This window comes from Scardinius erythrophthalmus (assembly GCF_964197995.2).
Source record: "Scardinius erythrophthalmus genome assembly, chromosome: 3".
NCBI classification, from domain to species: Eukaryota; Metazoa; Chordata; class Actinopteri; order Cypriniformes; family Leuciscidae; genus Scardinius; species Scardinius erythrophthalmus.
In genome coordinates, this window is record NC_138223.1 from 46,229,313 (window position 1) to 46,256,429 (window position 27,117).

Here is a 27,117-nt window from a genome sequence, read left to right on the forward strand (position 1 = left end):
TAAGTGAATATGTAAGCGATTGTTGAGCATTAGTGATGAACACCTGCTGTTAGAACAGAAAATAGAGAAACACAAGACCTACAACTGACTTCCAGCCATTACACATTATTACACTTATTATTAACCAGTATGACTTTATTTCTGTCATACATCTACAGAAGTTGTTATTGAGATGTTTAATTGAAAATGTTTGGTTTGAAGTTACCGTTATAGAGATCAGTGCTTGCTTTAGTTGGGATGCTGATGCTAAAACATTAGTTTTCTTTTGCTGCTTGAGCTGTGTTTTTGCAAGTCACACTTGTGTACACACACAGTTTATGAATAATTGCGGTTATGATGACAAAATCATCATATTTCCTGTTCATTCACTAAGGAAATTCATTCTCACTCGTTCAGAGTTTAATCCTCAATCAAAAGTATTTCATTAGCACCACTGTGAAACCACAGCAATAAATTACAATGACTCAATTTTTAACACATCATGCATAAACCAAAAAAAAAAAAAAAAAAAAAACAGGACTACACTGTCTTAAAGAAACACCGAGATATCACAATTTAGCACATTAATCTCAACAGTGGTGGCAATATTTTTTTATTTATTTTTTTATTCATGCAGCAATGCATGCTGGGAGTTTATATTATCCTGGAACCCAGCATGCACTGTGACATGAAACTTTTCACCATTGTTGAGATTCATGTGCTGATTGTTGATGTCTGTGTGTGTCTGAATCAAGCAGGAGCTCAAAATGTTTTAATGCACTATATGATTACGATATTCCTTATTACCGAAGTATTGATTTCATGTTGTAGATTTACCGATATATGCTAAATATGAAATACCCATAAATTCAAAGAATAAATACAGAAAAGATCAGAGAATCAGACATGTCCAGAATGATTGTGACATCATCACTTAAGCCAAAAACACCTGATCATCTTCCGCTTGGCTTTATCTTGCCATAACAATTGTGTTTTATAAACTCACTGTTACAGCAGCCAGAGAGAAACTAATGTTATAAAGTCAAGAGACCAACTAAAGCAAATACTGATCTCCATCATGGTGACAACAAACTTTATTATTAACTAAATCTCTGTTAATTCTCAACAAGAACTTTTGTACATGTATGAAAGAAATAATGTTAAACTGGTTTGTAAACTGGTTTCACACTCAGTGTTGCTGGAAGTCAATTGTAGTTCTTGTGTTTCTCTTTTTTCTGTTCTTGTTTCTCTGTCCTTCAGTGATTCTGCTTATCAGGTGTTCATCAGTGTCTCAATTCACTCACTTCTTTACATTCACTCTGTCAAGGGGACTATATTAGTGAACTAATGTAGGGAATAGTGAATGAGGGTGTGACTGGGAAAACAGCCTCTGAGTGTCGATTTTGAGCACTGTTAATTCACAGTATATTCCTGTAGGCTATTTTTGTTTTCTACGGTATATTACTGTTTTAATGAAAAATGGTATGATATTGTCAGAATTTGGCCTTTTTTTACAGCAAGGGTTAACAGTGTAGCCTACATATAGTATAGCCTACTTTATTATGATTTTAGTATCATAATGATTTATAAAACTCAGCGTTTGTATAAAATTGTATCAAATAAATGAAGCCTTGGTGAGCAGAAGAGACTTATTTTAAAAAACATTTAAAAATCTTATCTTCAAATACCGGTAGTGTATTATATTGTCTGTATTATTAGTGTGTAAAAACAAACAAACATATTTTGAACATCAAAGGCATTCTTTTTTAGGCCTTAGAGCCACTAGCGGCGCCAGGATTTTGATTGTAGGTGGGACTCCAGAAAAATGGATGGGCCAGTTAAAAAAAAAAAAAAGGGGTTCCCCTTCATCTCCGTTTCAGCGCTTTTCTGCGCACCGAGGACAGCGACTCAGTAGCCTACCTGAATTTAATGCGTAGCACAGGTTTAAGGTTTAAAAAACTTTCATTTCAAACTTGCTTTTTAAAATAAAATTACAATTTAATTTAATGTGTTTAATAAAATTATAGGCCTATTATTTTTAGTTTATTAACAGCAGCAACAGCTGTAAAGATGAAGTTGTCGATCGTCATCTCCGTGAACGTCCCTATAGAGAGAAATGCACATCATTACATAATCAGAGAGTAGCCTTTTTCTTTTTGTTTTAAATTGTTAAAAAGACATTTCAAGCTTTAAGATATATTTCATGTCTGTGAGGCATATGCTGAGTTTCGTTAAGTTAGGATGAGATGTGCTCCTGTTCACAAGAATGCAAGTGACCGCGCGGGCGCCTATATGATTATATTGTCTCCTATATTTATTAAATCCAGGGAATTGGTTGATAAAAAAAAAATTAAATTAAGATAAAATGTATACAAAACGAAATTCACTTAAAAAAGGGTTTTCTCACTTAATTAAGTGGTCAAAATCATGTCTGACCCGCTCCATGTCTCTTTCATAATCAACATAGATGAAAAAATAACATTATAATATTTTAACAAATATGAAACTAAATGAGCTTGATGGCTACAACACATATAGTAGGCCTACAGACTCTCTATTTGTACAAATTGCTGCACATTAATTTTATTCTGAATTTTGCACACATAAGTTAAAATGCATTTGTTTGTGCATGCATAGTAAAACATATCTGCAACATTTATCAAGTTCACTGATAATTATGCGTGCATTTATTAGTTATTATCTTAATGAATAATGTAACAAGGACGAAGCATGTAGGCTAAACGGCGTTGTTTGTTTAGAATGGAATGAATCGCAAATAGATCCGAATGAAGAAACCTGCATAGTAGAAAATGGGTGGGCCCGGCTGCTTAGAGCCCATGCACATATTTATTTTCTTTTTGCCTTGTTAGTGATCTCGCCTTAATTCTCATTTAACATTTTATTCAACATTTAATGACGTGGAGAAAAAGGTATTCTGAGAAAACATCCTTAGTTTCTTATGTTTTATCAATTTATTGTAAAAAAAAATTGTTTTTTTGTTTTTGTTGTTTTTTTTACAACAAAGGAAAAACATGGTAACTTACACTGTTAGACCTTACCGGGTTTTTTTACAGTAAAATACTGGCAACACTGTTGCCAGTAATTTACTGTTAATTGTACAGTTCTTTACTGTAATCTACAGTATGTTACTGTAATGTTAGTGCACTAAAACTCGAGTTAACTAATTTCTATATATTTATATTTATAAATAACCAACTGTCATTTAAATGTATTACCTAAAATGTATAAAGCATTACTAACATGAGCAAAGTATTATTATGAACTTATTTCATTTGAAACCACAATAAAACTTTTGTAAATAAAGAGATATCCACTGGACCAGCAACTACACAGTCACTGCTTTTTAAAAAAAGCAACATGCAGTATATCATCAATGTTTGTAGATCTTCTCCTGCACTGAAGCACAGGCTCTACTCTTCTGCACAATGGTGACCCAAAAAAATAGATTTTACAGTAAACTACTGGCAACAGTGTTGCCAGTATATACCTGTTTTATAACTTACAGTTTATTACTGTAAAATAAATTTTGTGGGTGTGTCTTTTTATATTACACTGTTAACCCTTTCAACCCCACAGGAAAATCCACACTACAAAGAGTAAAGGTAACATTGAGACAGTGTTGCAGTGAGATAATAAAGGGAATATGTAAGTGATTGTTGAGCATTAGTGATAAACACCTACTGTTAGAACAGAGAATAGAGAAACACAAGAACTACAACTGACTTCCAGCCATTACACATTATTACACTTATTATTAACCAGTATGACTTTATTTCTGTCATACATCTACAGAAGTTGTTATTAAGATGTTTAATTGAAAATGTTTGGTTTGAAGTTACCATTATAGAGATCAGTGCTTGCTTTAGTTGGGATGCTGATGCTAAAACATTAGTTTTTCTTTTACTGCTTTTTTGCACACACACAGTTTATGAATGATTGTAGTTATAATGATTATGATGACAAAATCATCATATTGCCTGTTCATTCACTAAGGAATTTCATTGTCACTTGTTCAGAGTTTAATCCTCAATCAAAAGTGTTTTATTAGCACCACTGTGAAACCACAGCAATAAATTACAACGACTCATTTTTTAACACATCATACATAAACCAAAAAAAAAAACAGAGCTACACTGTCTTAAAGAAACACAGAGATATCACAATTTAGCACATTAATCTCAACAGTGGTGGCAATATTAAAAAAAAAAAATATTCATGCAGCAGTGCTTGCTGGGAGTTTATATTATCCTGGAACCCAGCATGCACTGCGACATGAAACTTTTGATTGTCACCATTGTTGAGATTCATGTGCTGATTGTTGATGTCTGTGTGTGTCCAGGATAAGCAGGAGTTCAAAATGTTGTAAAGCACTATATGATTTTGATATTCTTCAGAAGACCTGATTACAGAAATATTATTTTCATGTTGTAGATTCACAGATATATGCTAAATATGAAATACCCATAAATTCAAATAATATATGCAGGAAAAATCATGTTATGACATGTCCAGGATGATTGTGACATCATCACAAAATCCATAAACACCTGATCATCTTCTTCTTGACACTTTCTTGCCATAACAAATGTGTTTTATAAACTCACTGTTACAGCAGTCAGAAAGAGATGAAAAGTATGGAGTCAAGGGACAAGTGACCAACTAAAGCAAATACTGATCTCCATCATGGTGACAACAAACTTTATTATTAACTAAATCTCTGTTAATTCTCAACAAGAACTTTAGTACATGTACGAAAGAAATAATCGTAAACTGGTTTCACACTCAGTGCTGCTGGAAGTCAGTTGTAGTTTTTGTGTTTCTCTTTTTTCTGTTCTTGTTTCTCTGTCCTTCAGTGATTCTGCTTATCAGGTGTTCATCAGTGTCTCAATTCACTCACTTCTTTACATTCAAGGGGACTATATTAGTGAACAAATGTAGGGAGTAGTGAATGAGGGTATAGGGTGTGATTGGGAAAACAGCCTCTGAGTGTCGATTTTGAGCACTGTTGATTTACAGTATATTCCTGTAGGCTAGTTTTGTTTTCTACGGTATATTACTGTTTTAATGGAAAATGGTATGATATTGTCAGAATTTGGCATTTTTTTACAGCAAGGGTTAACAGTGTATGAATACAAATGCCTGTAAGGAATCACTTGCGCAGGTAAAACTGGACAGTTTATATTTTTTTTCTGAAATGAGCCATTGTGTTTATCTGAGGAAATCCCAAAAATCATATTTTTGAGTGACGTATAAAAGTCTTCCATAAGTCTTGTATTTTTTATTTTCCAAAGAAGAACGAAAAAATACGGTTGTGGGACAACATAGATCCTTAGGCTATACATTTAACCCATTGGTACTATTCTCTGTTCAACAGAGTTGAGTTTGTGGCAAAAATGGACATTGTATTATTTTATTCTATGCTTCGGTATTTTCTCACAATAACGTGCATTTGGGAATATGGACGAAACTTGTGCTGTTGAACTTATTTAGCAACTTAAAAACACGCTAACAACAACAAAAAAAATAACCAATATATTTCTAAGAATGTAAATAGATGTTTGAGGTTTCATACTAAAAGCTATTGTTCACTTCAGATCTATCTTTATGACCAAAAAAAATATATAAATAAAATAGTCGACACTGACAGCCCTATAGTTTTGAACATGAACCTACATTGTTTTGCATTTTGTGACTAAAATAATATTTCCCTGTCTTTTTTCATTGTTGATTTCTTGAAAATAATAGGCTATTAAAATAATTTATTTTCACCTTCTCCTGAAAACAATATCGTGAATAGTTTCATATTGTGTATTCGCCCATTATGGTCAACTGTGTTAATTAAAATTATTACCACCTTCAAAAGTAAAAACTCAGAATGACACATTCCAGAATATTATGTTTATAGATAATGAATTCATCTGTTCAACTTTAAAGTTAATGTTAATAATTGTGCAAAAAGTTGTGACTTTGGTGAGTATAATTTGCATAGTCCTCATATCCAGTAGAAAGTGAGTGAATTATTTAAAAAAAAAATATATATAGCCTATATATATTATGTTCGTAAACCATTCAGAGATGACATTAATGACATACACAACTTAATACAAAATTTGTATCAATGATATTTTCAATGTCATCAGAACACAAGAAAAGAATGATTGATTAGAAATATAACAAAGGAAAGATAAGAAAAGCTAGGGGGAAAAATAGATATTAATTTATTGTGATATGACGTTGGAGTCACGCGTTAGTGTCACGCGTCTGTGATGCGACGTGCTGTGGCGCGACGTTGGAGTCACGCGTTAGTATCACGCGTCTATGGTGCGGCGTGCTGTGGTGCATGTTCACAACCTCAAAACTAACTAGCTCATGGCGTTTTAAAAACGCGGCGCTCCCATTGAAAACAATTGAAAAACACGCCAGCCGCGAGTAAAAACGCTTTGGTGGACACACGGCCTTAAAGTGACAGTACAGGTATTAACACCATGGTCTGAATACAACATTCAGGCATAAATATTGGCAATAAAATACATCTTAAACATATAGAAAACAATGTTCATCAGGATTTGGTGACATTTCAACCGTAAAAGTAAAGATATAATTTCAACCCGGATACATAGGCCTGTGATGGAACAGCATGAGATCCAGCAGTATTGTGACAATCAGATCATTTGACACATTAACATTATTTTGATGGTTGCTATCAATCTGGGACCCTAATCAAACACACATGAACCAGCTAATCAATGTCTTCAGGATTACTAGAAAGCTACAGACAGGAGAGTTTATCAGGGTTGGAGCTAATCTTTGCAGGACAGCATTTGCTCATCCCTGTTCTAGAGTTTCTTCTAATGAGCTGATGAGTTGAATCAGGTGTGTTTGATTAGGGAGACAAAGACAACGTGCAGTGTTGGGGGTCCTTCGGGAGCAGGGTTTGGGAAACACATGTTCTAAGCTATCTGGGTTGCTGACGAGATAAAACTGATCAGGAAAATGATTTATAAAGCAATCTTAGCAGAAGTGATAGTTCTATATTTATAACACAGAGTCAGCTTTGCAACCTTGTTTTAATTAAGTATACATGAGATTAAATAATGATCTGAGATGTCATCGCTCTGCTGCAGAATTTCAACGACATCAACATTGATTCTGTGTGATAATGTTAGATTTAGGGTATGATTACAACAATGAGTAATACTTAAGATATTGCTATAAATTACAGCAACACCTCCCCCTTTGCCTTTTAAACAAGCCTTGTGTTTATAGCAGTAATCTTGCGGGGTGGACTCATTCAGTTATGTAATTGTCTGGTTTTACCCAAGTTTCTGTCAAACACAGCACATCTAGATTATAGTCTGTCAGTAACTGTGGTCTAAAGATAAACCTCTGAACAGTAAACTGATCACTATACACGGCCTCCGAGGAAGATTCATTTGCATTCAGTTTAGAATAACACACAGCCCTCACATACAAAAACTGTAGCTTTTAACACTCTTTCGTCAAACACTATTATGTAAATAGTGTTTGACGAAAGAGTGTTAAAAGCTACAGTTTTTGTATAATATATTGGAGATCTTTTGTGTATCCTTTACAAGACGATAAAGGGTTGTGTTGTTTGGCAGTAAGTCGAAAACCAGCATTCAGATGCTCCAATAAAGAACAAAATGTTGCAGAAGCAGTACAACTGCAGGAAAACATCCAATTTCACAACAGAAAACAGATTTGAGCATCTCACCATTTTAACCCTTTCAACCCCACAGGAAACCCAGCTAACAGATTTTTGGGTAACACTTTATAATAACTGCATGCTAGTAATCATTAGTTAAGCATTAGTAAACAGTTAATTCATCATTTATAAAGCATTAATATACATAAATGAGCAGTTTATGAATACAGCTATATATGCTTTATTCTTGATTTAGAATCATATCTATAATGTGTTTAATAATTGTATTTACATACTTTATTAATGATCAGTTTATCATTTCTGAATTAAATGCATTACAAACCAGTTATTTAGGAGTTGTCAGTGGTTCATAAGATCACTTAGAAAGTTATACAGTTTTAGGAGTTTCCCAGCAGACACAGGACTGAACCTCTTCAAAGAGGTTTAGATGTTGAAAGTAATAGTTTGGTTTGGTCTCCATTGTGGAGGTCAGTGTTTAGGTGGACACTTTGGTCTTGACTTTTTAATGTTAGGTTTTTGACTCGGAGGTGACACTTTCGTCTCAATAATGCATAAGGGGGAGTTCAAATGTTAATTTTCAGAGAGGTCCTTTGTCCTCTCAGGGTCTAGTCGCTCTTCAACCAGACTGTCCGGCATTTTCTATTTCTCAATTCATACACTAGAAAGCTACAGGCAGGAGAGTTTATCAGGGTTGGAGCTAAACTCTGCAGAGCTGTGGCTCATTGACAAAAAGAACTTCATGTTGTACTAGTGTGGTTGGGAAACGTTTAAAATGTGTTCAGAATTTGAAAGATTGATTTGTTTATAAAGAAATGTGTTATAGAACTATTCATGCATTCCATATTTGCATAAACAAACTTTGTGGACTTATTCAAACTATGACAGACTTTTACAATGTACAAAGAGCAGTTTGATGATGATTTTGGTCACTTTGGTCATGGTCGTTTTTGCAAACCCACTTTTTGAGCACAACTTCGAAAATATGCATTATGGCAAATATGAAGGTCTAAGATGATATAAAGGTCTAAGGATAGAGAAAAAACATAGTTTTTTTATAGTAAATAGTAATTTTTAAATCTCCTTTAAAGCAAATGTACCATGTTTTTAGAAATGTGATCTTTGTATTCATTGTATTCATTCATTCGTCTAAATTTGAATGTTAATTTGAATTTTAGCAGGAAGGGTTGACTTTTTTTTTTCTCATTGGATGAGCAGATAACGGTCATATAATCTTCTGACACACATATTTCTGTGTAGTCAGTCTAGTTGGGTGAAGAAACTCATATCAGGTGAGTCTCTCTTTATTAAATGCTTTAGTGTTTCTATCAATCTACACGTTTTTGCAGTTTTGTCATTGATAGCTGTTTGTGATACTGTAGACTACATGTTTCACAGTATTTATGGAAGAAATTTAGTGAAAGCAAGTTTAAAATTCAGTGAAAGTTTTGCTGCTATTAGATTAATGCTCTGCTTTTAACATGGTCAACACAGTATCTGGTCTCCATTATGGAGAGTTGTGTTGGACTATGAGGCACTTTTTTAAAATGCTGATAACAGACCAACACTGAATCAAGATTGATATTTAACATTGATTTTTTTTCATCAGGTTTGCACTTAGAAATAATGTTATTTCAATTAAAAAGAATATTTCAAGATGGACATTAAAAGAAATCACTTATTTTACATCGAATCAACATTGAAACAATAACGAATCAATCTTGCTTTATGTACAACACAATCTTAATTAAATCTTAAATAAATAGAACAAATCTTACTTTATTTCTATGCTGGTGAATCACGTCCATTTTTACACTTTTCAAGCAGAGACTATGTTTGATTTCATTTAGAAAGTGTGTTATATTATTAATGCATTTTACAGCAATCAGTTATGAATGATTTCAGTGATGAGGGAAGAAAAAAAGCATTATCAGCAGTTCAGATCAACAGTTTCCCAAAATCACCTGATCATATTTTCTCTTGGCTTTATATATATATTTGATATATGTATATAAAATAGACTGACTCTAATTTGAGAAGAATATCCTAGTTTGTGAAATAAAAAATGAAATTAAGCCATCTTCTGCAACATATCTATTTAAAATGTAACATACAAAAGTCTTAACTGTAGATATCTGTGAAATAAACAGAGAATCTGATCACAACGTCTATGTACAATTTATATTTATGGCATGAGTCAATAATCTGAGTTTGAGGGATGGACGAGACTGTTGGGAATGTTGGGATTATCCATGCCGGGTCGCGTCGATCTGAGAAAAATAGGGAGATGGGGGAACTGAGGAAATTACACATATTGTGTGGAAAGTTGTATTTGAGGAAGGAAAACAGTGGACTTGATTTCATATTTCCTTAGAATGATGGACAGATAACTTCTTTATATCATCTCAACACACACAAACTTTTTCTTCAGTCAGTCATGTCGGGTGATGATCACTGTATATCAACAGAGCATTATTTAATTCGACAACTGATTTGTCTAAACCCCAGTTTAGGGGCAGAGTCAGGGGTGGGTTTAGGGGCAGAGTCAGGGGAGGGTTTAGGGTCAGGGGAAGGTTTAGGGGTGGGTTTAGGGACGGGGTCAGGGGTAGGTTTAGGGGAGGGGTCAGGGGTTGGTCATTCGTACAAATTAGCCAATAGCCACCTCATAAAATATGAGAAATTGATCAAGTTGTTTCTTCCTTTATTGCATTGTGCTTGACAATAACGGTTTTAAAAGTCTCAATTTGAACTCTGATCCAAAATCAAATGCTGTGGAATGTTTTACATGTGTGTTTTATAAGTCATGCGTCAATGCAATGGCTAATTTGTTTATTCTCTAACTGTAAAGGAAACTCGTCCTCTGATAAACAGAACTCGTCCTGTGGATAAACAGAAATAAACTGATAATGGTTTCCTTTCATAAAGGTGAGTATTCTTCTTGTGTTTAAAGGTTGCCGCTCATCGCCCCAAAAACCTTATGAACTGTGAAGGTATGATGAATGTAGTTTTCTCAGACTCAATCCAATATAATTTCAGTGTTTTTAAGAAATTTTTCTTCATATTTCAGGTTTTATGAAAACTCATCCTCTCATCTCTGCTATTCTGTGTAAGTCTAAACAGTGTTTTTTGCTTTTGTCTGTATGCTGATGTAATGACCAGTGAATCAGATCTGGTTTATCCTTCACACAGTAAATTCCCCGGTGTTGAATTACCATCGCTCAGTGTTCATAAGGGAAACTCCAGCAGAGTGTTCAAAGAAACACTGAAGCAGTGTTAGAGTTAATGAGATAATTAAGTGATTAACTGAGTGATGATTGTTTGATTATTGAAGAAACCTGATGATAACTAGCAGAATCACTGAAGAAAAGAGAAACAAAAGAACTACAACTGGCTTCAACCACAGCTTAATATGAAATCAACTGACTTCTTTTTCTGTCATTAATCTGAGAATTATCAGAGGTTTAGATGTTAATGATTTATTGAAAATGTTTGGTTTTTATTGAATCAGTGTTTCTTTTGGTTGTGCAATCTTAGCTTTTTATATCAGTTTGTGGTTTTTGTAACAGTGTTAACAAAACACATACTTTGTTGCAAGGAAACAATATACAAAAATGATCAAGTGATATAGTTTTATTATAAATAAATGTTTGACTAAACTTATAACTGACCAAACTATTAGTTATTAACAGAGGTGTATAGTCCAGGGGTCAGAAAGTAGAAGTCCTGCCATATGTTTATTCCACCCATGAGCCAGGAGAACACTGAGGAGTGTTCATTTAACACTGGTGTATGATGCAATAATAATCAATAATAAACCATGCAATAATTTAAATTGATACAACTACAATGTGATTGATTTATCTGTGAGAAACCACTCTAAACAATAACTAATGCAGGACAAATGTCTAGCACTACATTAGTTACCTTTTGTATTGATACAATATGATTAATTTATCTGTGTAGAGAAATCACTCTACAACCACTTCTTCCATTTCATTCTGCTCTTCACATAAAGCTGCTGTTTGACTTCAGAAGATTTGGAATATGACACACACATCATACAGTACTTCATATAGATACTGTAGTGCTGCAATGGTGCTTTTTTGACAGAAAAGGCTTGAGAGTTTCATAATGTGGAAAGATGGATGAGGATAATAATAATTTCTAGGATAGACAATACAATATTCTGTGAAAGAAAAAGTCATGATGACAGAACTTTCATTTTCGGGTGAACTATTATTTTAAGTACAAGCTTATATTTATATATGTTTATTTATATTGTATTGTATCCTAAACCTGTTGATTCATTTGTATTTATAATTATTTTTTAGATGTCTTTAGACTGTACTTGGCCTTTTCAACTGTCTCACCGGTGACGACTGCAATAGGTAATGTACACTAAAAAAAAAAAATTGTCAGTTCAACTTAGAAAATATACTTCATGTGGAAACATCTACAATAACTGGTTGAAATGTTGAAATAAAATAAATTATTTAAGATTACTGATTATAACCAGAGGGTTAGTTATTTAACATTATTATGACTGATTTCAACCAACCTAAAAATAAACAAGGTTTTATTGAAGCTGTAACTGTCAGTTGATATAACCTGTGAACCTGTAGATATAGCCAATGAAATAAAGTAAAAATTGGACAGGAAATAGGCCTATATTAAAATATGAATATGAATATCTTATTCTTCATTCAGTTCTGAACAGAATCAGATTTAACCGATTTTTTAAACGCTTATCAATATAGAGTAGTGCTACAGCGCTATTATTATCAGAGCATGTGAGCAGAAAGCAGGGAGAGGACGAGTGAACGAGAGGAGAGCGTCATTTACCAGCGTTGCCCAGCACTGCTACACACACCATGATAAAGCTCAGAAGATTTGCAAACAGAAACAAGTCCAGAGAAATTTTCCAGAGCACATTTTTAAGCAGACTTTGCTTTTACACACACCACGGAGTACACACACACACATCACACACAGCGGAGAGCACACACACACACACACACACACACACACAGCGGAGAGCACACACACACAGCGGAGAGCACAAACACACACAGCGGAGAGCAAACACACACACACAGCAGAGAGCACACACACAGCGGAGAGCACACACACACACACACACACAGTGGAGAGCACACACACACAGTGGAGAGCACACACACAGCAGAGAGCACACACACACAGCGGAGAGCACACACACACACAGTGGAGAGCGCACACACAGCAGAGAGCACACACACACAGCGGAGAGCACACACACACACACACACACAGCAGAGAGCACACACACACAGCGGAGAGCACACACACATCAGAGAGCACACACACAGCAGAGAGCACATACACACACACACAGCGGAGAGCACACACACAGCGGAGAGCACACACACACAGGGGAGAGAACACACACACACACACACACACACACACACACACACAGCAGAGAGCACACACACACACACACACACACACACACACAGCGGAGAGCACACACACAACAGAGAGCACACACACGCAGCGGAGAGCACACACACACACACACACAGCAGAGAGCACACTCACACAGAGGAGAGCACACACACACAGGGGAGAGAACACACACACACAACAGAGAGCACACACACACAACGGAGAGCGCACACATACACACACACACACAGAGTGGAGAGCACACACACAGCGGAGAGCACACACACACACACACACACAGCAGAGAGCACACACAGCGGAGAGCACACACACACACAGTGGAGAGCACACACACACACACAGCGGAGAGCACACACACACACACACAGCAGAGAGCACACACACACACAGTGGAGAGCACACACACAGTGGAGAGCACACACACACACAGCGGAGAGCACACACACACAGTGGAGAGCACACACACACAGCGGAGAGCACACACACACAGTGGAGAGCACACACACACAGTGGAGAGCACACACACACACACACACAGCGGAGAGCACACACACTCAGTGGCGAACACACACACACAGCGGAGAGCACACACACACAGTGGAGAGCACACACACACAGCGGAGAGTACACACACACAGCGGAGAGCACACACACTCAGTGGAGGGCACACACACACAGTGGAGAGCACACACACACAGTGGAGAGCACACACACACACAGCGGAGAGCACACACACTCAGTGGAGAACACACACACACAGCGGAGAGCACACACACACAGTGGAGAGCACACACACACAGCGGAGAGCACACACACACAGCGGAGAGCACACACACACACAGTGGAGAGCACACACACACACACAGCGGAGAGCACACACACACACACACACACACACACACACACACACACAGCAGAGAGCACACACACACACAGTGGAGAGCACACACACAGTGGAGAGCACACACACACACAGCGGAGAGCACACACACACAGTGGAGAGCACACACACACAGCGGAGAGCACACACACACAGTGGAGAGCACACACACACAGTGGAGAACACACACACACACACACACAGCGGAGAGCACACACACTCAGTGGCGAACACACACACACAGCGGAGAGCACACACACACAGTGGAGAGCACACACACACAGCGGAGAGTACACACACACAGCGGAGAGCACACACACTCAGTGGAGAACACACACACACAGCGGAGAGCACACACACACAGTGGAGAGCACACACACACAGCGGAGAGCACACACACACAGCGGAGAGCACACACACTCAGTGGAGAGCACACACACACACAGCGGAGAGCACACACACAGCGGAGAGCACACACACACAGCGGAGAGCACACACACACACAGCGGAGAGCACACACACACACACAGCAGAGAGCACACACACAGTGGAGAGCACACACACACACACACACACAGCGGAGAGCACACACACACACACACACAGTGGAGAGCACACACACAGTGGAGAGCACACACACACACACACAGTGGAGAGCACACACACACACACACACACACACACACACACACAGTGGAGAGCACACACACACACACACACACACACACAGTGGAGAGCACACACACACACACACACACATACACAGCGGAGAGCACACACACACAGCGGAGAGCACACACACACAGTGGAGAGCACACACACACACACACACAGCAGAGAGCACACACACAGTGGAGAGCACACACACACACACACAGCGGAGAGCACACACACAGTGGAGAGCACACACACACACACACACACACACACACACAGCGGAGAGCACACACACACACACACACACACACACACACACACACACACACAGTGGAGAGCACACACACACAGTGGAGAGCACACACACACACACACACACAGCAAAAACTCCAGTGTTAAATTAACACTCCTGGGAGTGTATATGAGTCCACACTCAAGAGTGTAAAGTGTTAAAATAAGAGTGTTAAATTAACACTCAAGAGTGTTAAAGTTAATGAGATAATTAAGAGATTAATTTAGTGATGATTGAGCATTATTGAAGACACCTGATGTTAACTAGCAGAATCACTGAAGGAGAAAATCTCAAATTGTAAGCCACCGTAATGGCGTTCAATGTTTGCTTTAGTTGGGCTCTTGAACCTTTTATGTTTACTTTATATTTTGCTTGTCTGCTGTTATTGATTTATAACAGTCAGATGAACAAAGAAAAAATGTGATCTGATGGTGTTGGTTATGTTTTGACATAATCATGTCGTGATCTGAAAAACTAACTAAACTTACTGAGATAGTTTGGTTTGGTTTCTAGCTAATTACAACAGCTCTGTGATTCTACAGCATATGATTTTCAGTATATTTCATATAATCAAAAATATTTCATAAACATTGTTCTGATCAAAAGACTTTGAAATGAATTAATTTAGAAACACAGACATCAATAATCAGCCTGTGAATCTCAACAATGGTGACAATAATAAAGCATGATGCAGTGGCTGCCACCAATCACAACTCATTAATGGCTCCCATCATGCATTGCGTTATGAATAAATTATAATCTGAATTGTCTATGTAATTTACTTTTTCCTAATTGAATATTCTGCTCGTCACCATTGTTGAGATGCATAGACTGAATCTTGACGTCTGTGTGTGCCTAAAAGAAAGTTTTTTTTTTAAAACAACTTTTAAGAAATCCTTTATATTATTTCTAAAATTGTGGATATGTATGCAGATTCTCAGTTATGCGTTAACCAAATCTAAGTCAGAAAGAAGGATCTTAACGAGTTCAGTGATCAAGTTCACATGATGATTGTCATAATATAACCAACACCATCAGATCACGTTGTTTCTTTGTTCATCTGATTGTTATAAATCAATAACAGCAGACAAGCAAAATCTAAAGTAAACACATATGGGTCAAGAGCCCAACTAAAGCAAACATTGATTGCCATAACGGTAACTTACAATTTGTGATTTTCTCCTTCAGTGATTCTGCTAGTTAACATCAGGTGTCTTCAATAATGCTCAATCATCACTTAATTAATCACTTAATTAGCTCATTAACTTTAACACTCTTGAGTGTTAATTTAACACTCATATTTTAACACTTTACACTCTTGAGAGTGGACTCATATACACTCCCAGGAGTGTTAATTTAACACTGGAGCTTTTGCTGTGCACACACACACAGTGGAGAGCACACACACACACACACACACACACACAGTGGAGAGCACACACACAGTGGAGAGCACACACACACACACACACAGTGGAGAGCACACACACACACACACACACACACAGTGGAGTGTTTGTTTTTGTGGTTTATGAGGACTTTTGACCTGAATACGCACCGCACTATGGGGACATTTGGGTTTATGAGGACAGGGACCATTACATGTCCTCATTATTCCGACAGTGTAGATGTAATTTACTACGTCCCAGAAGCTCCCTCTCAAATTTTGGAGCCATGTCCTTATATACCACAAAACCCTGAAATGTTTTACCATACACAGTGCATCCTTGATTTCGAGAGTGCGCTCCCGGAGCCAGGTCCTGGTATTACACCTGCACCATCAAAAATTTGCATTTTTCACACAAGTTTATTCTTTGGGGCCTGTGATTGGACAGATCGGTACCGGGAAATCGCGAAAACAAGATGGCGCCAGTGGGCGGAGCTTCATTCAGCTTTAGCATATCTGTATAACAAGCAACTTAATGCAAAATACTAATTATTTAAGTATTTTTGCCTGTAATTTATTAATTGTGCATTAAATATATGATAAATAAATTAATAAAATCCCGTTTATATTATGATAAGTATGACGTAATCAGAGGTGTAGTCATTCGTCACGGTCATATCCTGTTTGGACTGGACAGAAGCTCTGCACCTGAGAAGACATCTGTGGGCCTGATGAAGGCAACTGTTATCTGTAAGGTAAGTTATAATGTTGTTGTTTTTTTGCTTCTCTAATAGCATGGGGGTCTGTTTGGCTTGTTTGTGCATGTCCTGTAAGCTCTTCGCTGCTCGTTTTACAGTTAGAAAGCAGCTAGCGCGTGCTAGCGGTCCTATACCCAGATAGCAACATTGTTTCGGCCCAGATCCGGCCCACATCTGGCACTTGTGGAATGCTGATCTGACCCACATGCAGCGTGGAATGACAGCACTTGGGTGGGCCGCTCCTGTTTGCCAGATCTGGGCCACAAGCAGGCCATAGCAATGCCACATGTCAGCCAAGAGCAAAGAAATAAACCAGAACTGGACCTTATCTGAGCCACAAAGTATGTGTATATTAAATATGAGGTCTTCTCAGCCTTATTAAGCCTGTTAACAAGCAGAATCACTGAAGGAAAGAAGAGAACACAAAAAGAGACGAGCAGAAACACAAGAACTACAACTGACTTCAGTCACAGTCTAAGAGTGAAATGCTATTTCATGCATACTGAGTTTTTTACACTGTTAAAGAGTTGGATTCCCATGCTAAACATGGACAAAGTTTCAAAAATTTAATTGCACGTTTGAAGGAGTATTTCTGTGCCAAAAATTGTCCTTCCGGTTTGTCACAAGTTTCGGAAAGTTTTTTCGAGTATGGCTCTGTCTGACGTAAGATAGAGCGGAATTTCCTTATATGGGTCCTAAGGGCACTTCTCCGGTAAGATCACGGGCGCGCGCGCACTCGTAGACCAGAGCAAGAGAGTGAAAGCAGTTCGCCATCAAAGCGCCCTGCCCGGCTTTTGGGAAGTCAATGTCACCAAAGAAGTGTGTTTTTGGTTGCCAGGGCAAGACAACCCTGCACAGATTCCCAAAGAACCCAGCGTTAAGGAACCCGTGGATGGAGTTTGTTTTCCTGAGCATAAACGGAGGTGTAGACTGTTGTTCCCTGCATTTCGACGATGATTGTTTTATAAACAAAAGCCCAGATCGACGGATTTGCAGATTGTTTAATGCTTAAGGATCGAGCAGTCACAATGATAAAGGTTCGGTGAGTAAAACTGCTTCTATTGTCTCTGTGTGTTGTCACTAGCTCGGCGCGTTAGCACAGCTTTAGCTTCGCCCACACGGCCCGCCTCCAGCCGCTCGTTTTTTTCCGGAAAGACTCGGTACATCCTATCTTTCTTAATATAATATAATAAAACAAAAGACTTTTTGGAGATATGAAGGATGCAATACTACTCTATAGGTACTCAAGATTAACAGGAGATTGAGTGAAAATGAGCATTTCACCCCCCCTTTAATCTCAACATTTTCCAAGACATTTTAGGATCCAGTGTTGTATCTGCTTATTTAATGCACTGTGAACTAAAATGGACTCACATATTTTATTAACTCACATTAACAAAAGTTTTTATCTCTGTTAGTTCATGTTAGTTAATGCAATAACATTGTGAAGTTTTACCAAAACATCTATTGCTTTACAAATAATAATAATAATAAATAAAATTAAATTAAAATGCAAACAAGTTATTGGACAACATTACTTAGGCTACATATAAAGAATCAAAATGCATATGCCATGGATAAATAAAATGAAATAGCCTCCGCATGGACAATAAGGGAATGATTTTACTCAAACCATATTGTTGATGAAAATGATACAAGAACAATAAAAGTACTTGTTATGAATAATAACGCATCAGTGTTTTTGAAAACATATTAAACTTTTTAACATTACAGTAATATTAAACATCTTTAATATTTCTGTTTCAAATAACGTTGTGTTTGAGCTGCGTGCGCTAAAGCTAAAGAGCTGAAGAAACACCCCTAAACTAAGCTTTGTTAGATGGTTTTAGCTCAACGGAACATATGATAAATTAGATATGTATACAAAATAAACACAATATTACAACTTATACTTGCACAAAATCATGCACAGATTAACTTAATCAACTTTTACATAGTGAAACAGCTGTTGTGGATGCACTCCTCCCAGGACAACACGCTGAAACACACAAACTAAACTCAAAGAATTCACAACGTTTTTAATGCAGTAGTTTGCTCATAATAATGTTATGTATGACAGTCCCAATCAAAATTAATGTTCTGCATTGAAGCTAATGATCATCACCGGTACAGTGAAGTGTGTTCTGCATTGCTGTAGCCTATGAGCGTGCGTGCTGAAGAGATGACCACCGGTAGGCCTACAGTGAAGCGCTTTACTGCAGCGCTCATTAACTAAGCCAAATGCATTCTATATGAGATAAATCAGATATATATAACAAAATAAAATAAAAAATTACAACTTACAATTCCACAGAACGCTGCGAATGCACAAGCGAACTCTCCAACGCGCTGATTTCACAGATTTGTGATTCAAACATTTCAAAACCTTCATGGTTAACAGCGCACATCTGAAGCTGAAGGAAGTAATCCGTTATTTATTATTGTTAATACATCGGCCTAATTTTCTTATCGGATTGACAACGCTAACATTAAAAATTAGCATTTATTTTCCAATACTGATATGGTGTCCAATATATCATGCATCTCTGATTGGTTATGACCATACATTTATAGGTGTAGTACATTTAACATTAGCTCAAATGATCTATAGGGAATTTTAATAATTAATCATGAATATGATTAATATTTTGCATATTACAGTTACATTAATTTATTCGAAGTTGAAAATAGATTGATTTGTATATATGAATAATCAATCACAACGAATTATAATTCATCATTCATATATCAATAATCCTATTTCAGATCGATTATGAGATAACCCTTAATGGAAATGAATGTAATCATCAAGCGGTTGTTTGTCCAGCAAAACGGCCGTAAGATTAACTTAACAATTTCTCAACAAAAATTATCTCTTTCTTATAATTCAAAGAAAGCTATTTTCTGGCCATGAAAACAACTCTCCTGTTCTTATAAAATTACATACCTGCCAACCTTGCAAAAAATGTTTGCATACTGACGATGGGGGTGGGGTGGGGGGGTTATTGTATGGGGTTTGGAGGATGACACACATGCATTATATTATTGCACTGCATATAATGCTGGTCAACTAGTCTAAAATTAAGAAACCCCTAGAACACAGTAAAAAAAAAGATAAAAACAGGAACATTTTTTGTACAATTAAGATTAGCTAATTAATTTATTTTCCAATATCCTAATATGATACTAAATACCACAGGGAAAAGGGCTTATTTTTGTGACGTGCTGTCTTTGCATTTGAACATTGCACTTTTTAAACAGGACAGGCACGCATTAGCTGGATAAATGTTAGCCAATACAAACATATTCATAGAAAACAGTTGACAAGAATAGACAGGAGTCCAATAATAGAATAACCAATCACTTATTCTAAAAAGAATCCGACATAATGAGGGCTGTGTTAACAGTAAAACGTCCGCCATTTAACGAATTTTAAAAGCACGGATGGATAATACAAAATGATTTTTGACAGAAAAAAAAACAAAAACAAGCAAGAACAAAATTTAAACTTAGCCCGTCAATTATCATTTTACAATGATCTTCTCTCTCTCTGTGCACGCGCGTCGCGTTTGTGAGAGAGCTCGCGCAGCACTGATACAACGGTACTTTTTTAACCATAAGTAATTAACGCGCTAGTTTTCATACAAAATAAATATGTAACATAATTAGGTACTTTAGTTATTATTAACACAATAACGTAACACATGAGGCTACGTTTCTCAACACTGAGAGTGAATGAATAAATAAACGCCTGTTTCTCCAGACTCGCGCTTATCAGTATAGTTAGGCTAATCCACAAATCACAGCACTTTCATAATCACTAACGTTAAGCCATAGCGATTTCAAGATTTATAGTTCAGCATTACTTGAGCATTTTATTATTTGCATGACTGAATGATGTCTTCCTCTTTTCTGAGTGACCATGAATAACTTAACGGAGTATTTTAAGATAATCCATGCGATCTGTGTGATCATCGAATCCATAAGATTAAGTAAACTTAACAATCAACTTTCCACATAGACCCCAGGCCGTTTACCTTCAGGAGTCAGAAGTACCGTACTGTACTGTCCTCGCTAATGAAATCAGTCAGACGGCGGCCGCGGGAGTGGAAGGGGGATCGGGCGGGAATCTTTATTAGTGTCGATTTTCAGTCCCTTTTTAATGATAGGCCTTACGCACCTGCAAACAGCTGCCGATGCGTTGCAGTTTTCCCTTAAATCACTTGGGGATCAAGTAGGCGAGCTCGAATTTAGAGTCAGTTCAAATCAGGATAACATAAATGATCTAGAGCAACGCATCGAGACGCTGGAGAAGCAAAATGCTATCTTGTTACAGAAAGCCGAGGACGCCGAAAATCGGAGCAGAGCCCTAAATCTTCGCTTTATTCATGTTCCTGAGCGAGCTGAAGGCACTGATACAATCGGCTTTATTGGACGTCTACTCACTCTTCTATTTGGCGAAGCCAGCTTTCCCATTCCACCTGTGATCGAGCGCGCTCATCGCACTCCTGGAGCCTCCTCCAAAGGGAATTTCAAAGCTGGTTCAAGACCCATTCTGGCAAAGTTTCTCCACTTTCAGGACAAACTTAAGATTCTCCGCCTCGCTCGGGAGAAAAAGGAGCTGATGTACCAAGGCTCTAGAGTTTTCATTTATCCTGACTTTAGCCACGGTTTGACGCAGAAACGCCGCCTGTTTGACCCGGTAAAAAAGAAACTGTGCGAGATGGGGATCCGCTACGCGCTGTTGTATCCAGCTACCCTCAGGATCCACATCAGTGATGAAGCTTACCTCTGCGACTCTCTAGATGAAGCGGAGGTGCTTATTCGGGATGTTCTGATGAAGTCCCCCTAGTTCGGGTCTGTTCTGATTTAAAACTCTCCTTATATTTTGCACTTTGTAACTTTCCTATCCTGCACTCAACTCTTGAATCTTTATTTGCCGTAAACTGTGGTGCTTTGAGACTTGACGCAGGGTCATGCTATATTGACGCATGCCCCCATTGACGATTTTTTGTTTATTTATTTATATGTATGTACTTATTTTTTATTTATTTTATTTATTATTATTTTATTTTTTTTGCATTATGACTCTCTAAGAAAGGAATAAATAACACTGGTATCGCTACATACATATATTGTTGTTATTTATTTATTTATTTACTTATTATTCTTTTTCATTTATTTCTCTTTTATTTTACTTTATTTGTATTGGTTTATTTTTATTAACTCCTTCCCGGACTACAACATTTGCAGACTGAGACTTGGATCTTTTTTTTTTTTTTTTTTTTTCGCCTAACTCTCCTAAATTGGAATCAATAAAAAATATTATTTCTACTGTATCTTCCTTAGTTTCTAATAAGGAAATGATACTTATGGGTGACTTTAACATTAACTGGCTTCATTCATCAACACTAACCGAAATAAATATGATTAATAGCTTAAACTTGACTCAACTTATAACTGAGCCCACAAGACTTACTCTTACTTCTGAATCTCTTTTGGATTGGGTCTTAGTTTCTCACCCTGAACGAATACTTAAATCTGGGGTTCTACCAGACTGCTTTAGCGATCACCACATGATTTATTGTATTTGGAAAATTGTGAAGCCATGTCTCCCTCCTAAATTTATCAAGATAAGGCAAACCAAATTCTTTAATAGTGACCAATTTATTAATGATTTGCAAGAAATTAACTGGTACAGGCTCAATTTAATTCCATTTATTGATGATGCATGGCATTTTCTATATACTGAGCTTCTAAATGTTATAAATAAACATGCTCCTTGGACCACTGTTAAAGTTAAAGGTAGTCATCTACCGTGGGTAAATGGAGACCTTATTAATCTCCTTAAACAGAGGGATAGGGCTTGGTGCAGATTTCGAAGTACAAAACATACTGCTGACTGGAAAGAATACAAACGATTAAGGAACATTTGTACTATGCGAACGAGAAACGCTAAATCTAATTATTTCAGAAATTGTCTAACGAATGATTTTAAAAACCCACGACGATTTTGGAAACAGGTTAATAATGTACTTGGAAAATCAAGAAGGGCTACAACTAATTTGAACCTGAATAATGGAAGTATAGATGATTCTGCTACTATTGCTAATGCCTTTAGTCTGCATTTTTCCCTAACACCACAAGTACAGACTTCTACTTTTCAACCTGATTTGACTCCTTGTTTCCAGCCAGGCAGTTCTTTTTCATTTACTGAGGTCAGCCCAGCTGATGTGCAAAGGGCCTTAAGTGAACTGTCCTCTATCGGTGGTGCTGGTCCAGATGGCATCGAAAATAAGTTTATTAAAATTGGTTTTCATGTACTAGCAGTGCCGCTGGCCTCACTTTTCAACTTGTCGTTTTCTTCTTGTAAATTTCCTTTAGCCTGGAAATGTGCTAAAGTTATCCCACTTCACAAGGGTGGTGATTCTGAAAATATTAATAACTACAGACCTATCTCAATCATCAATAGTGTTGTTAAAGTTTTTGAGAAAATTATCTTTTTCCAATTATCAAATTATTTAGCTGACAGAGGTACTAATCATCGGTTCAAAAAACCACCCACAAAACCTCTCACAATACAACTTTAACATAGTAGGATGTCCTGTTACTTCATCCTCTACAGTAAAAGACCTGGGTGTTATATTAGACTGCAACCTGTCTTTTGAAAATCATATTTCATATGTTACAAGAACAGCCTTTTTCCACATTAGAAACATTGCTAAGCTACGTAACATGCTATCTGTTTCTGATGCAGAAAAGCTAGTTCATGCATTCATGACCTCGAGACTAGATTACTGTAATGCTTTATTAGCTGGTTGTCCTGCATCCTCAATAAACAAGCTACAGTTAGTCCAAAATGCCGCCGCTAGAGTTCTAACTAGATCAAGAAAATATGATCATATAACACCAATTTTATCATCACTACATTGGTTACCTATAAAGTTCCGTATTAATTACAAGGTATTGATACTCACTTAGAAAGCCCTAAACGGCTTAGCTCCAGTCTATTTAACCGATCTGCTATCGCCCTATAATCCATCGCGCTCTTTAAGGTCAGTAAATTCGAGGCTTTTGGTCATACCTAGGATATCCAGATCCACCAAAGGAGGGAGAGCATTTTCACATTTAGCACCAAAACTCTGGAATAGCCTTCCTGATACTGTTCGTTGCTCAGACTCGCTCTCCCAGTTTAAAACTAGATTAAAGACGCATCTCTTCAGCCAGGCATTCATATAATACTTTTAATCCTACAGTTAAATCCGACCTCTAGTTCATAAACGCCAGAGGAGAACTGGCCCCCGACTGAGCCTGGGTTCTCCCAAGGTTTTTTTTTCTCCATTAGGTCACTTGATGGAGTTTTTCAGTTCCTTGCCACCGTTGCCTTAGGCTTGCTCAGTTGGGGATATTTGGGAATATTTAATTTAATTAATCAATCAACGATACTACACTCTCAGAAATAGGGGTACAGCAGGAGTCCATTTCTGTCCCCCAAGGTACATATATGTACCTTTTTGAGGGTCAAAAAGGTACATATATGTCCCCAAGCATTAAAAGGTACAACTATATACCGTTTCTTTTAAAGGTTAAGGTACAATATCAAAAGACAGCCTCTGCTAAGTAATTTTATTTTATTTTTTGTAAAAAAAAAAGGTTAATGGTACCTTAATCATTTAAGGTAGATTTTAACTTATCACTATATTTGAGTAGCCTTGAAATAAAGGAAATAAAAGTTTTGTAAGTCAATTTACTGCTATTAAATCATTATAACACAGCAAAAACTCCAGTGTTAAATGAACTTTCCTGGGAGTTTATTTGGCTCCAGACTCAAGAGTGTTAAAGTGTTAAAATATGAGTGTTAAATTAACAATCAAGAGTGCTAAAGTTAATGAGCTTAATTAAGTGATTCATTGAGTGATGATTGAGCATTATTGAAGACACCTGATGTTAACAAGCAGAATCACCAAAGGAGAAAATCTATTTTTTAAGACACCGTTGTGGTGATCAGTGTTTGCTTTAGTTGAGCTCTTGAACCTTAAACTGTTAACATTAGGTTTTGTTTGGCTGTTGTATCTGAGTTATGATGGCTAGGTGAACAAAGAGAAAAGTTGATCAGGTGTTGTTGGTTATGTTTTGACAATTATAATTTGATCTGAATCGCTGAACTCATTTAAAGTCTAATTTCTGACTTAAATGTATATTGTTGATTACAGCATCACTGTGATTCTACAGCATAAGATACAGAGTTTTTGAAATAATCTAAAGGATTTCTTGAAAGTTGATCTGATAAAACAAATCTTTCTTGTAGGCACACACAGACATCAAGAATCAGTGTATGAATCTCAACAATTGTGACAAACAGAATATTCAATTAGGGAAAGGAAATTAGTAAAACAATTAAGATCATAATTTATTCATACCGCAATGCATGATGGGAGCCATTAATGAGTTGTGATTGGTGGCAGCCACTGCAACATGCTTTATTATTGTCACCATTGTTGAGATTCACAGGCTGATTATTGATGTCAGTATTGATGTCAGTGTCTTCATAAAATAGATTTCAATGTCTTTTGATCAGAACAACTTTTAAGGATTTTTGGATTATATTGAAAATGCTGAACATCTTTTGCTGTAGAATCACAGGCTGTTGTAATCAACAATATACATTTAAGCCTGAGATTAGATTCTAAATGAGTTCAGTGATTCAGGTTAAATTATGATTATGTCAAAACATAACCAACACCACCTGATCAACTTTTCTCTTTGTTCATCTGGCAGTTATAACTCAGATACAACAGCCAAACAAAATTTAAAGCTAATGATTTAAGGGTCAAGAGCCCAACTAAAGCAAACACTGATCTTCATAACGGTGTCTTAAATTATATTTTCTCCTTCCATGATTCTGCTCGTTAACATCAGGTGTCTTCAATAATGCTCAATCATCACTCAATGAATCACTTAATTATCTCATTAACTTCAACACTCTTGAGTCTGGAGTCATATACACTCCCAGGAGAGTTCAACTAACACTGGAGTTTTTGCTGTTGGACCTCAAGGTACATATATGTAACTTTTTGAGGATCAAAAAGCATTAAAAGTTACATATATGTACCGTTTCTTTTAAAGGTTAAGGTACAATATTGTACCCTTGAGGGTACAGCCCCAGTGACAAGCCATTGTACCCCTAAAGGTACAATTATGTACTTTATTTTCTGAGAGTGTATGTGGAGCCAGCCCTGATTGGCTGCTTGAGTCTGGAGTCACAGTCTTGAGTCTGGAGTCCCAGTGACAAGCCATTGTACCCCTAAAGGTACAATTATGTACTTTATTTTCTGAGAGTGTATGTGGAGCCAGCCCTGATTGGCTGCTTGAGTCTGGAGTCATATACACTCCCAGGAGAGTTCAACTAACACTGGAGTTTTTGCTGTTGGACCTCAAGGTACATATATGTAACTTTTTGAGGATCAAAAAGCATTAAAAGTTACATATATGTACCGTTTCTTTTAAAGGTTAAGGTACAATATTGTACCCTTGAGGGTACAGCCCCAGTGACAAGCCATTGTACCCCTAAAGGTACAATTATGTACTTTATTTTCTGAGAGTGTATGTGGAGCCAGCCCTGATTGGCTGCTTGAATCTCAATTTAAAAGAACGTCCAGTTCGCGGTCTTTCTTTCTTTTGGCCATCGGTGGAGAAGAAGTCATAGCACGGTTACTCATGGTTCTTAAAGGGCTTTCAACCGAGGAGGTCCTTCAGAAAATATCAGAAGCAGGCATAGAAGTAACCGTCGTCGAGATGAAAGGACATGAAATGGACTTTCAGGCAAATGACACTTGCTCAGATGATAATAATTTATATGTCACAGTTTGACATTGAGTTTAAAATGAAATGTTGGAAAATGTGAAAATGAAAAGGATTTAATAAATTCTGATTTTAATTCAGTGTGTGTGTAATTATATATATATATATATATATAAGATTATAGTCAACGATTGTACCCTATCAAAGCCA